Raw genomic sequence first — 10,831 nt, 5'->3', positions numbered from 1 at the left:
AAATGGTTTTCCTCCTTTGAACAATGCTTCCATCTCCTTGCTTTTTGATTACTAATCATGTGATGGAAGTGATTGATGTTTGTCATATAGTCTCTGCTTATCTGACATGTTTGGGACTGGGGGTCCTGTCAGAAAGTGGAATTGGTTGAAAAGTGGTAGCTAGGTTTTTTTTAAAAAAAAAAGCTTGCTAATGCATTTTGGCATTTACAAAATGCAAAAAAAACCTTTTGTTGTGATTATAAAATGCCCTCCCAGCATCCCAACCCAAGAATATGTTAGGAAAGTCCACAGCATCATTTATACCGAGAAGCAGGAAAGACTCAGCTGCAAATCATGGGGTGCATTTTTCAGAGGCTTGAGGCAGAAAGATCCTTGAAAAGCTTTTCTTAGGAGCAATAGGCAAGACTCACCCCAAGAGCACAGGGCTGCTGTCTAAAGCAGTTGCTGTTCTCCTCTGAAAAACATGCACCACACTCTTGGGGGCGAGTCTTGCCCGGTCAAAGTAAATGATGCCATAGATTTTGCTCCCAGTGGCAAGGTTGGCCGTCAAGATACAAACACAGCTTTCTGTACCATCAAGTTGCATCCCTTAGCAGCCACAGCTCTCAGGAAGTAAACCCGTCCCTCCAAGCATTTGCACAACACCAACTCGCCTCATACAATACAGGTATAATATTAATCCACTCTTTCAACTCTTTTAAATTATAACTGGAACCCACTAATTTGACATGTGGTTGAAAGAACAGACCATGCATCAAATATCAAGGTTCTGGGTATAATTTAAATTTTTTAACCTAATTTTGGCATATCTTCTTGATTTTCAAGTTATTGAAACTCCTCACACACATACACACCACCTCTTTTTTTCCACTGAAAGTTGGCTCCCAGATGTAAGACTTGACTTGAGACGTGAAAGTATCTTGCAAGAACTTGAGACTTGACACTTGGAGTAAAAGCCCTGAATACATCACTATTAAGCAGTAGCTCTGGACAGCAGGCAGTAATTCAGAATTTGCTACAACTGAGAATATAGCCACATTATAAAGAACTGGATGTTAAGTTCTGACCAGTTGGGAGGGGAAAGGTTTCTTACAAGCCCATTGTTAGAGTCTCAGGGACAAATTTGACAATATGTTTATCACTTTTTAAAAAGAAAATATGTTTCACTAAGTGGTGAATGTCTTCTGTTTCTCACAATAGGTGATTTTCTTCACCTACATATCTTGCATTTTGCATGCTTTAGAAAGTAAGCAGTCCTTGTGCTGCAAGTCTAATTGCTGGTGCATGTATTTGAAAAAATCCTGTTGTGGGAAGACAAACAGATAATTCATAAAGAATATATCATTCCCCTTAAAGTCTGATTTGACCTTCAGACAACTTGTTTCTTTCCTTTACTCTGCAGTACTACCTCCCCTGCTAGTTCTGGTGGAATTTTTTCACCTAGACCAGCCAAGAGTACTGAGTTGGTCTAGAGTACAGAATACTGAATAGTGTATTAACTGAAAAAGTAAGAGTTTAGGGAAAGGATAGCAAGTCTGTTATGGGTTATGCTCAATAAATATGAATTTTAGACTTTGGTGCATAAGGCAGCAAAATTCTTCTTGCCAGAGTCTGCAAGGGTAGGGCTAGAAAGCCTGGATCCCTTGGAGAAGTCAAGCTTCATTTCTCTATCTGCCTCCCACTGACAAGGAAATTGTTTCACTGATGACAGCAATCAGTGCTTAACCATCTTGTCTACTTCCACTGAACAAAAACCAGCCAAACTAGCTCAGACAGATACACTTCCCACTGTGCCGCTTTCAGAGATGTTGGGCAACCCTATCCGGATTTGAAAGGAGGCAAATTAGATAGATAGATGATAGATAGATAGATAGATAGATAGATAGATAGATAGATAGATAGATAGACAGACAGAGTGTTAATTGGTTTTGTCTCACATATATAGCTCCATTCTCTATTTCCCAGACCATCTAAGAGTCATTATCAGTGGTCAGAGGGCACATTCACGTCTGCCCTTTTGCAGAGGAACGACAACAAGGAAATCGAAATAGTAAAAGTTTTCCCATACCTGGGATCAAACGTTGATCTGAACGGAGAGTGCAGTCAAGAAATAAGACTAAGAATTGGAAGGGCAGCAATGACACAACAAGAAAAGATCCTAAAGAGTAAAGATATACAACTGAGCACTAAAGTTAGAATCACCAGGTCCACTGCATTCCCCATGGCCATGCATGGGTTTGAGACCTGGACAGTGAAGAAAGTGGACAGAAAGAAAATCAACGTATTTGATCTACGGTGCTGGAGAAGAGTGCTGAGAATACTATGGACAGCCAAAAAAGACAAACAAATGGATTCTTGAACAGATCAAGCCTGATATCTCCCTGGAAGCCAAGATGATCAAATTGAGGATGTTGTACTTTGGCTTCATCATGAGAAGGCATGATTGCTTAGAAAAGGTTGACGGTCATTGAAAGAGAGGAAGACTGCATGCCACATGGCTAAACTGAATGAGAGAAAGATCACTGGCATGAATCTACTGTGAGACTCTGGAAATACTCTGGCCAAAGATCCACAACAAACTTCAGGTGAAACAGAAAATTTATTGATAGAACTGGAACAAAGTATTCTTGCCACGTCTTTGCCAAAACTGAAGACCCAGAATGGAATCAGAACCTTAAGCTTCCCTCCAGCCCCTCCCAATGAGTTGTTTCCCAGCACCTTTCCCTTTGATGTAAAACCCCTTTCTTTGATCTGTAAAAGTAAGGAGGGAGGTTTTGACCATTTGGTTCCTGGCTTTCCTATGGCGCCGAGATCTAAGGCTGTATACCGGATTGGGTTCAGATTCTCAATAGCCCCTCATAAATTACCTGCTGCCATGTCCTACGTGACCATCCGGCTCGTTCCCCATGGAACCTTTCCCCCCTCGTTCCAATGTTGCTGCCTGTTTGGTGATGTATCTATCTATCTATCTATTCATCTGTCTATTCTTCTATCCATCTATCTGTCTGCTTGTCTGACTGTCTGTCGGTTTATCTATCCATCTCTCTATCTATCTATTTATCTCTCTCTCTCTCTCTCTCTATCTATCTATCTAGCAGAAGACACCCTATTTACCCATCTATCTATCCATTTATCTATCCCTCCCTTTAACCATCTATCTATCCATCTATTTAACCATCTATCTACCCATCTATCTATCTGGCAGAAGACACCCTGAACACCTAACTGAAGGTGGATTCTGACATCTACAAGACCTAAGCAGAGCAGTGGAGGATAAGGGGTCTTGAAGATGTCTCATCCACAAAATCACCATGAGTCAGAATTGACTTGAAGACAGTTAATAACAACAAGCTTTTCACTCATTGTTTTAAGCATGTGTTTTGGTTTTTTAACCCTCCACATAACAACATGTTTTGCCCTACCGAGATGTGTTTCTTTCATTTTAGGGACAGCCCCCAAGTTAGGAAGAAGTTAAATACACAGAGAGAGACACTTTGGGGTTCTACAGACCTCCACAAAGGAACAGCTCTGCACCGCCCCTTTCAGAGCTGGATCGGGGCCGTGGCAACCATACACCTAAAATGCAGCTCCTTTTAGTGCTGGCAAAAGGGTGCCCTTGCAGCCACAGCAGTGGCTTTTTGGCACTCCTTTGGCACACCTTGTCTAAACGCTGCACCAAAGGAGCACTGATGTCTCCTGTTGTGAGGTCGGGTGTGTGGCGTGACAACAGCGTTGGGGTGGCATCGGGGCATGTGGCATTCAGACGCCACATCCCCACTATGTCACAAGGGCAGAATTAAACACTGGTCTTTTTAGCCCATTTCTCTCTAAGACCTGCTTCCATGTCTTCTGCTGCTCTGATCTTCAGTCATACATACTTCATGCTGGAGAGTGAAAAAAAATCTGTGCATGTATTTTACTCTGTAGTCCTTTAAAATTAGGTACAACCCTCTAGACCCCTCAGATTGGTTACAAGTAGGGATATTAATTCTCAAGAAATTTCCCCCTTCTTTTACTTTCAGAAACAGCTTGCACTGAATATAGACTGTTCTGTTGGTCTCTGCAGCTATCTTTTTCTGTCTTTTAAATAAAGAAATATTTTTTCTGCATCAGTTTGTCCTTGTCTTGATTTCTTCCCTCCACCTCATTCTTACTTACTCTGGTTAGTTGTCCATTTTAAAAACCTTCAGTCTATATGGTCTTACAGAAACTTAGTGCCCGAAGGAGCTTTTTCCTCCAAACCAGTAAACCCAGTGCACTGCTCTTAAACAAGTCTTCATCTAGTATTATTTAATACCTACAACATAAAAGACGTTGCTCACATGTTCGGGGCAAACCTCCTCTGACCATATCTTGCCCCCCAAAAATGCCATGGGTTGTCATAAGTTTGGAAGGACTTGAAGGTGCATAATAACAAACGATACTTGGCTTTGGGGGGGGGGGTTATGAGGAGGCAGTCCCCTGTTCCAGCAGTTTCCCAAATATACAGTCAAAAACCTACTGGTTTTACTATGCTTCTTTTCTAATACATTTTGCATTCTCCAGTTGTAGGGGAAATGCTTTGAGGACAGAAAGCCACAGTCCTGGTATTTATATCTGGCCTGCCAAACCCAGGCAGCTCCACACTGTCTCCAAATCATCAAGGGTTGTATTATACATTCCTATTCCCTTTCTTTGCCTGGGGGATGACATCCACCTGTACAAATTCCTGTAACTTGCCAGGATGGGAGGCCACCTGAGAGCCAGAATGCAAATTGCTTTGGTTATCTCCAAAATGTACAGTGCATTTCTATGATCAAATCATGCACATATGAGGGGGAGCAGTGTAAATGAAATCATATGTTAAGAAAAGTTCCTTGGCAAAAATGTTTGAAATTGCACATAAAAATGTTCTTACAGACTGGGGGGAAAAAGATTATAAACCAATGAAGAAATGCCAGAGAGAAACTGAGATAGAAAGGTTGTGACTGTTGTAGAAAGTGAAACAGACTGTACTTTCCTAAGCTGCTTTGGCTCTTCAAAGGGAGAGAAGAGGAAAATGAAATGAGTAGCTCTAGGCCTAGGTTCTAGGCTGGCCCAGTACCATCAGCGGCTAGCCTGAAGAAGGAGGCTCCTCCCTCCCTAATGTCATCTTTTCGGCCTCTGAGGGGGAGAGAAGGCTGGCCCAGTACCATCAGGGGCTAGCCTGAAGAAAGAGGCTCCTCTCCCCTGTTATCTTTCGGCCTCTGAGGGAGAGAGAAGGCTGGCCCAGCACCATCAGGGGCTAGCTGAAGAAGAGGCTCCTCCCTCCCTAAACTGTCATCTTTCGGCCTTGAGGGAGAGAGAAGGCTGGCCCAGCACACATCGGGGCTAGACCTGAAGAAAGAGGCTCCTCCCTCCCTAACTGTCATCTTTCGGCCTCTGAGGGAGAGAGAAGGCTGGCCCAGACCATCAGGGGCTAGCCTGAAGAAAGAGGCTCCCCCTCCCTAACTGTCATCTTTGGCCTCTGAGGGGGAGAGAAGGCTGGCCCAGTACCATCAGGGGCTAGCCTGAAGAAAGAGGCTCCTCTCTCCCTAACTGTCCATCTTTCAGCCTCTGAGGGAGAGAGAAGGCTGGCCCAGCACCATCAGGGGCTAGCCTGAAAAAGACGCTCTCCCTCCCCTAACTGTCATCTTTCGGCCTCTGAGGAGAGAGAAGGCTGGCCCAGATACATCAGGGGCTAGCCTGAAGACAGAGCTCCTCCCTCCCTAACTGTCATCTTTCAGCCTCTGAGGGGAAGAGAGGCTGGCCCAGTTACCATCAGGGGCTGTCCCTGACCAAGAAGAAGAGCCCCTCCCCTCTGGTCCATCTCCTTGGTCCAGGCCCTCAGAGGGAGAGAAGAATGCTGGACCTGATTCCCTCCCCCCCTCACCATTCCCTTCTCCTTTTGTGTTCGTGTCTTTTTGATTGTAAGCCTGTGGGCAGGGAACGTCTGTTTACCCTCTATTGTAAAACCGCTCGGATTCCAGTGATTGGGCGGTATATAAATAAAACCTATTATTATTATTATATTATTATTATTTATTATATATTATTATCTTTTAAAAAGCATTTCCCCTCATTTTACTTATATTTTCCATATGAAACCATAACTGATATTTAAATGAATGAAAGGACTTTTAAATGTCTAATATGGGCTGACAATTTCTCATTAGGATTTCAAAAGGAAAGTAACACCTGCCCAGCCTACATATAAAAGAGAGGTCCCCATTTTAGAAGGCACCGAATCATTAAGGATGAATGTAGTCACCAGCCAAGAAATCCTTCATTAATGGTGTCTCCATTAAAGAAATGCCGCAGTACCGGTATATTACTTGGCATCCTTGGTGGTTTTCCAAGATTTATACATTTCATTCAGATATTCCCAGGGGGTAACCCATCCTCCAAACAAAGGGGGCTTTCTCATCTTGAAATGGCATGGTGACAATGAGACACCCCCAGCCTGTTCAGACCACAGATCAGGGTGTGTATTTCAATAATTAGTCTAGATTTAGCAACATCAAGATCTCCAAAGTTCTCCATTCTGCTGGCCTAAACCTCTCTGTCCCTGTGCAGTTCAATCAGGCTTACTGGGTGAAATAGTGTTTGTATGGATGTGGGCATTTTTTTTTTTTTTAAATGTATTTATTTATTAAAAACTCTCGACAATACAATCAACTGACAGATGTATAGTCACAAAGTGCATCTTATTCTATGTGTTCATCACAAATGCAAAACATATAGGTGTCGAAAACATCTCCCTTGCCCCAATATTACATCAACTTTTTATTCTACAGAACCCCCTTACCACATCTCATTAATTTACACAATTCTTACTCTTCCTACTTCTCATCTACAGATAATCAAGGTGCGTTCTCATATATATATATAGATATATATATATATATATATATATATTATATATATTCTTTCCCCCCCAACTTCTATATTTTCCAATGCCTCTTCACATATTTTCTATTAAATTCCAATTCTCATTTTTTCTTTTTACCTCTTATAACATTGTCAACTTGTCCATTTCTTTAGATCTAATGCCTTCTGAAGCAATTCTTCTACATTTGGTGCCTTCTTATTTTTCCAATATTTTGCTATCAGGATTCTTGAAGCAGTTATAAAATAACATCACAAACCTCAATAAGTTTTCCTCTTTCTTTCCTAAAAGGTGGTATATTAAGCAAATACATTCGGGTGTCATAGGGAATCTTACATTAAGTATTTTTTTGTATTACCATTGTGTATTCTTTCCCAGCACCTCTTATTTTTCCACAACCCACCACATATGTAGGTAGGAGCCTTTTTCATTTGTACACCTCCAACACCTATCACTATTTGATTGGACATTTTGCTATTTCTTACTGGTGTATAATACCACCTATTATAACCTTAATATAGTTTTCCTTCAAGTCTTGGGGATCAGTAAATTTACATGTCTTCCTCCAAGATTTTCCCAATTTTCCATTGTAATTGTAGCCCAAATTCCTGCGCCCATTTTATCATATTATGTGTCACAGTTTCACTTTCTAGTTCACGACTCAGAAGCATTTTATATATTTTTGATATCTTGCCTTTCTCTTGGGCCCAGATTGTTTTGTCAAATTCATTTTCTTCCCTTTGAAACCCTTCTTTAGCCATATCCTGTTTAAAATTTGATCTTATTTGTAGGTATCCAAACCACTGTATCTCGTCCCATCCTTTTCCAGTTCTTCCTAGATTTATCTCTGTCTCACCGTACATATTTATTTTTAACAGATCTTTATATCTTATCCATTCTTGGTTCTATCCCATCTACTGAAGAAGGCTCTTGAGTTGACCCCAAGATGGTATTTTTGATAGTATATTTTCCTTATGTTATTCCAGATTTAACAAAGGTTTGCGGATGGCATGATTTACAAAGTCATTATTCACTTGGTGCTTTATACCACAATAGGCGTGCCATCCAACTATCATGCTTGATTCTATACTTAACAATCTTGGTTATGTGCCTTAATCCAATCTTGGATCCATATCAATCCACAAGCCCAATAATCATTTTTAAAGTCCACCATCCTCCTTTTTCAAATTCTTTTTTTTAATATCTGCTTTTTAATTCTAGCCCTTTTACCTTTCCACAAAAATTTATCTATTTCCTTTTGCCACTCTATAAACACTTCCCTTTGTGATGATGGGTAGATTTTGGAACAGAAACATCAGTCTCAGAAGTATATTCATCTTCACCGTTGCCACTCTTCCTAGCCAAGAAATGTCCAGCCTATCCCACCTCTGTAGATCCTTCATTATCTGAGTCCAAACCATTTTATAATTGTTTTCATATAATTCAATATTCTTATTTGAAATCCAAATGCTCAAATACCTTACTTTTTTTACAATTTTAATTCCAGATCTCCTTTCTAACTCTTTTTCGCTTTTCCCTTTCATGTTTTTCATTATCATTGTTTTTTCTTTATTCATCTTGATTCCAGAAAATATTCCAAATTCTTTTAACTCCTTCATAACAAATTCTATACTTTTCAGTGGGTCTTCCAAAATTATTACCAAGTCATCTGCGTAGGCACAGATCTTATATTCGTGTCCCTTCTCTCTAGTACGCCTAATTTTCACATTGTCTCTAATGGCATTACTCAAAACTTCCAATATAAGTATAAATAATAATGGGGATAGGGGACACCCCTGTTTATTTCCCTTCTCTACCGGGATCTCATTCGTCTTTTGTCCATTTATTATTATTTGCACTTTCTGATTAGCATACAGCTGTTTGATACTTGATAAACATTTTACACCCATTCCTATAAATTCCAACACTTGTATCATACATTTCCATCTCATGCTATCGAAGGCCTTTTCAGTGTCAACGAATAACAGGGCCATTTCTTTTTCATTATGTATAGTATAATATTCCATAATATTCAATATCACTCTGGTATTATGTCTTAACTGCCTGCCAGGGAGGAAACCATTCTGATCATCCTTAATAATCTCAACCAAAACTTCCTTCAATCTTTTAGCTATTATTCCAGTATAGATCTTATAATCAATATTCAATAGGGCTATAGGTCTATAGTTAGTCATACTTGTATGGTCTTTCCCTTCTTTTGGTATGAGATTTGCCATATGCCATGAGTTTGGTATTCCTTCCATCGTAATCTTATTGAATATTTGGCATAGCTCTTTTATAATCTCTTTTTCAAAAACTTTATAAAATAAAGGGGTATAACCATCAGGGCCAGGGGTCTTACCAGTCTTCAATGTTTTTATTGCGTATGCTATTTCATCTTCCTGTATTGGCTCCTCTAATTTTTCCATTTGTTCTTTCGTAAATTTAACTACGTTCTTTTTTTTCAGATACTCTCTTATTTTAATTTCTGTATTGTCTTCTTTGATATGTTCTTTACACAGTTTACTGTAATATTCGTGGAAGGCCTTTTTGATTTCCTCATAATTCGTAATTATTTTTTCTCCCACTTTAATTTTACTTATTCTTTTCTTATCTCTCTCTTTCTTTAATCTATATGCCAACCAACGGCCCGTTTTGTTAGCTCCTTCAAAATAATTTTGTCTTACAGTTTTTAATTTACTAGCTAGTTCTTCCATGTTTTTCTGTTGAATTTTTGGTTTGAAAAAAATATATATATTTTTGCTTTTTCATTGTTCATGTCATTTACTATTTCCTTTAATTCTTTCAATGTTTGTCTGTTCCGTCTTTCTTCCTCTTGTTTGTGTCTTTTTATTTCTGCTCCTCTTTTTATTAACAATCCCTGTATTACTACCTTGAAGGTATCCCAGACTGTTTTACTTTTGAATTCTTTAGACCTATTTTCCTTAAAATTATGCCATTTCCTTTTTCAAAATTTCGTTAAATTTATCATCCTTAATTAGCGTGTCGTTTAGTCTCCAAGCCCATTCTTTTTTCTTCTGTTGAGTTTCTAATAATATCTCTATTTGATTATGATCTAAGACCACTCTGGGAGCTATTTCCATTCTTTTTATTCTTGAGATCAAATCTTTAGACACTAAAAATAGATCTATTCTTGATGATTAATTATGAGTACCTGAAAAAAATGTAAAGCCCTTTTTTCCCCCATATGTCCATGTATCTACCAAATCAAGTTCTTCTATCATATCAAAACATGTACTTGGGAGCTTCCCTTGATTATTTTTGATTTTCTTCTTTGATTCTCTGTCCTGTTTTGGTTTCAACACGCCATTAAAATCTCCAGCAATTATCATTTTATTATTCTTACATTTTAATAGGTCATTGTTCAATTATTTAAAGAAGGAACTTTTATTTTCCAATGGTGCATATACATTAACTATTTCTAACTTTTCAGTTCCAGTGTCAACTTCTATTACTATACATCTGCCTTCCTTGTCTTTGTAGATTTCTACTGCATCGAACCTTCTGCTAACATAAATTGCCACCCCTCTCCTCCTTTTTTTTTCATCCACAGAACAAAAAAAGCTTCCCAATTTTGGATTTCTTAAATATTTTATTTCATTGTGTCTAATTTTTGTCTCTTGAATACAAACTATATCCAACTGACTTTTTTCCTAAATAATGAAACACTTCTCTCCTTTTGTAATTTTTGTTTAGTCCTCTTACATTTAGGGATCCTATTTTTATCCCTTTCATCCTTATTGTTATTGTTGTTATTTATCTGTATTAATTTATAAATATTTTCTTTATTCTATGTTTATATTTCCTCTGTTTCAAATCCTTCCTCTCCTTCTCTCGATAAATTTAAAAGATCTGTGTCTTGGGGGTTCCCTTCCTCTCCTGCACCCCCTTGTTCTGTTAAATCAATGCCACTGCCATTACCAT

The sequence above is a fragment of the Sceloporus undulatus genome, chromosome 2 (assembly GCF_019175285.1).
Source record: "Sceloporus undulatus isolate JIND9_A2432 ecotype Alabama chromosome 2, SceUnd_v1.1, whole genome shotgun sequence".
NCBI classification, from domain to species: Eukaryota; Metazoa; Chordata; class Lepidosauria; order Squamata; family Phrynosomatidae; genus Sceloporus; species Sceloporus undulatus.
Note: the sequence above shows the minus strand (reverse complement) of the source record.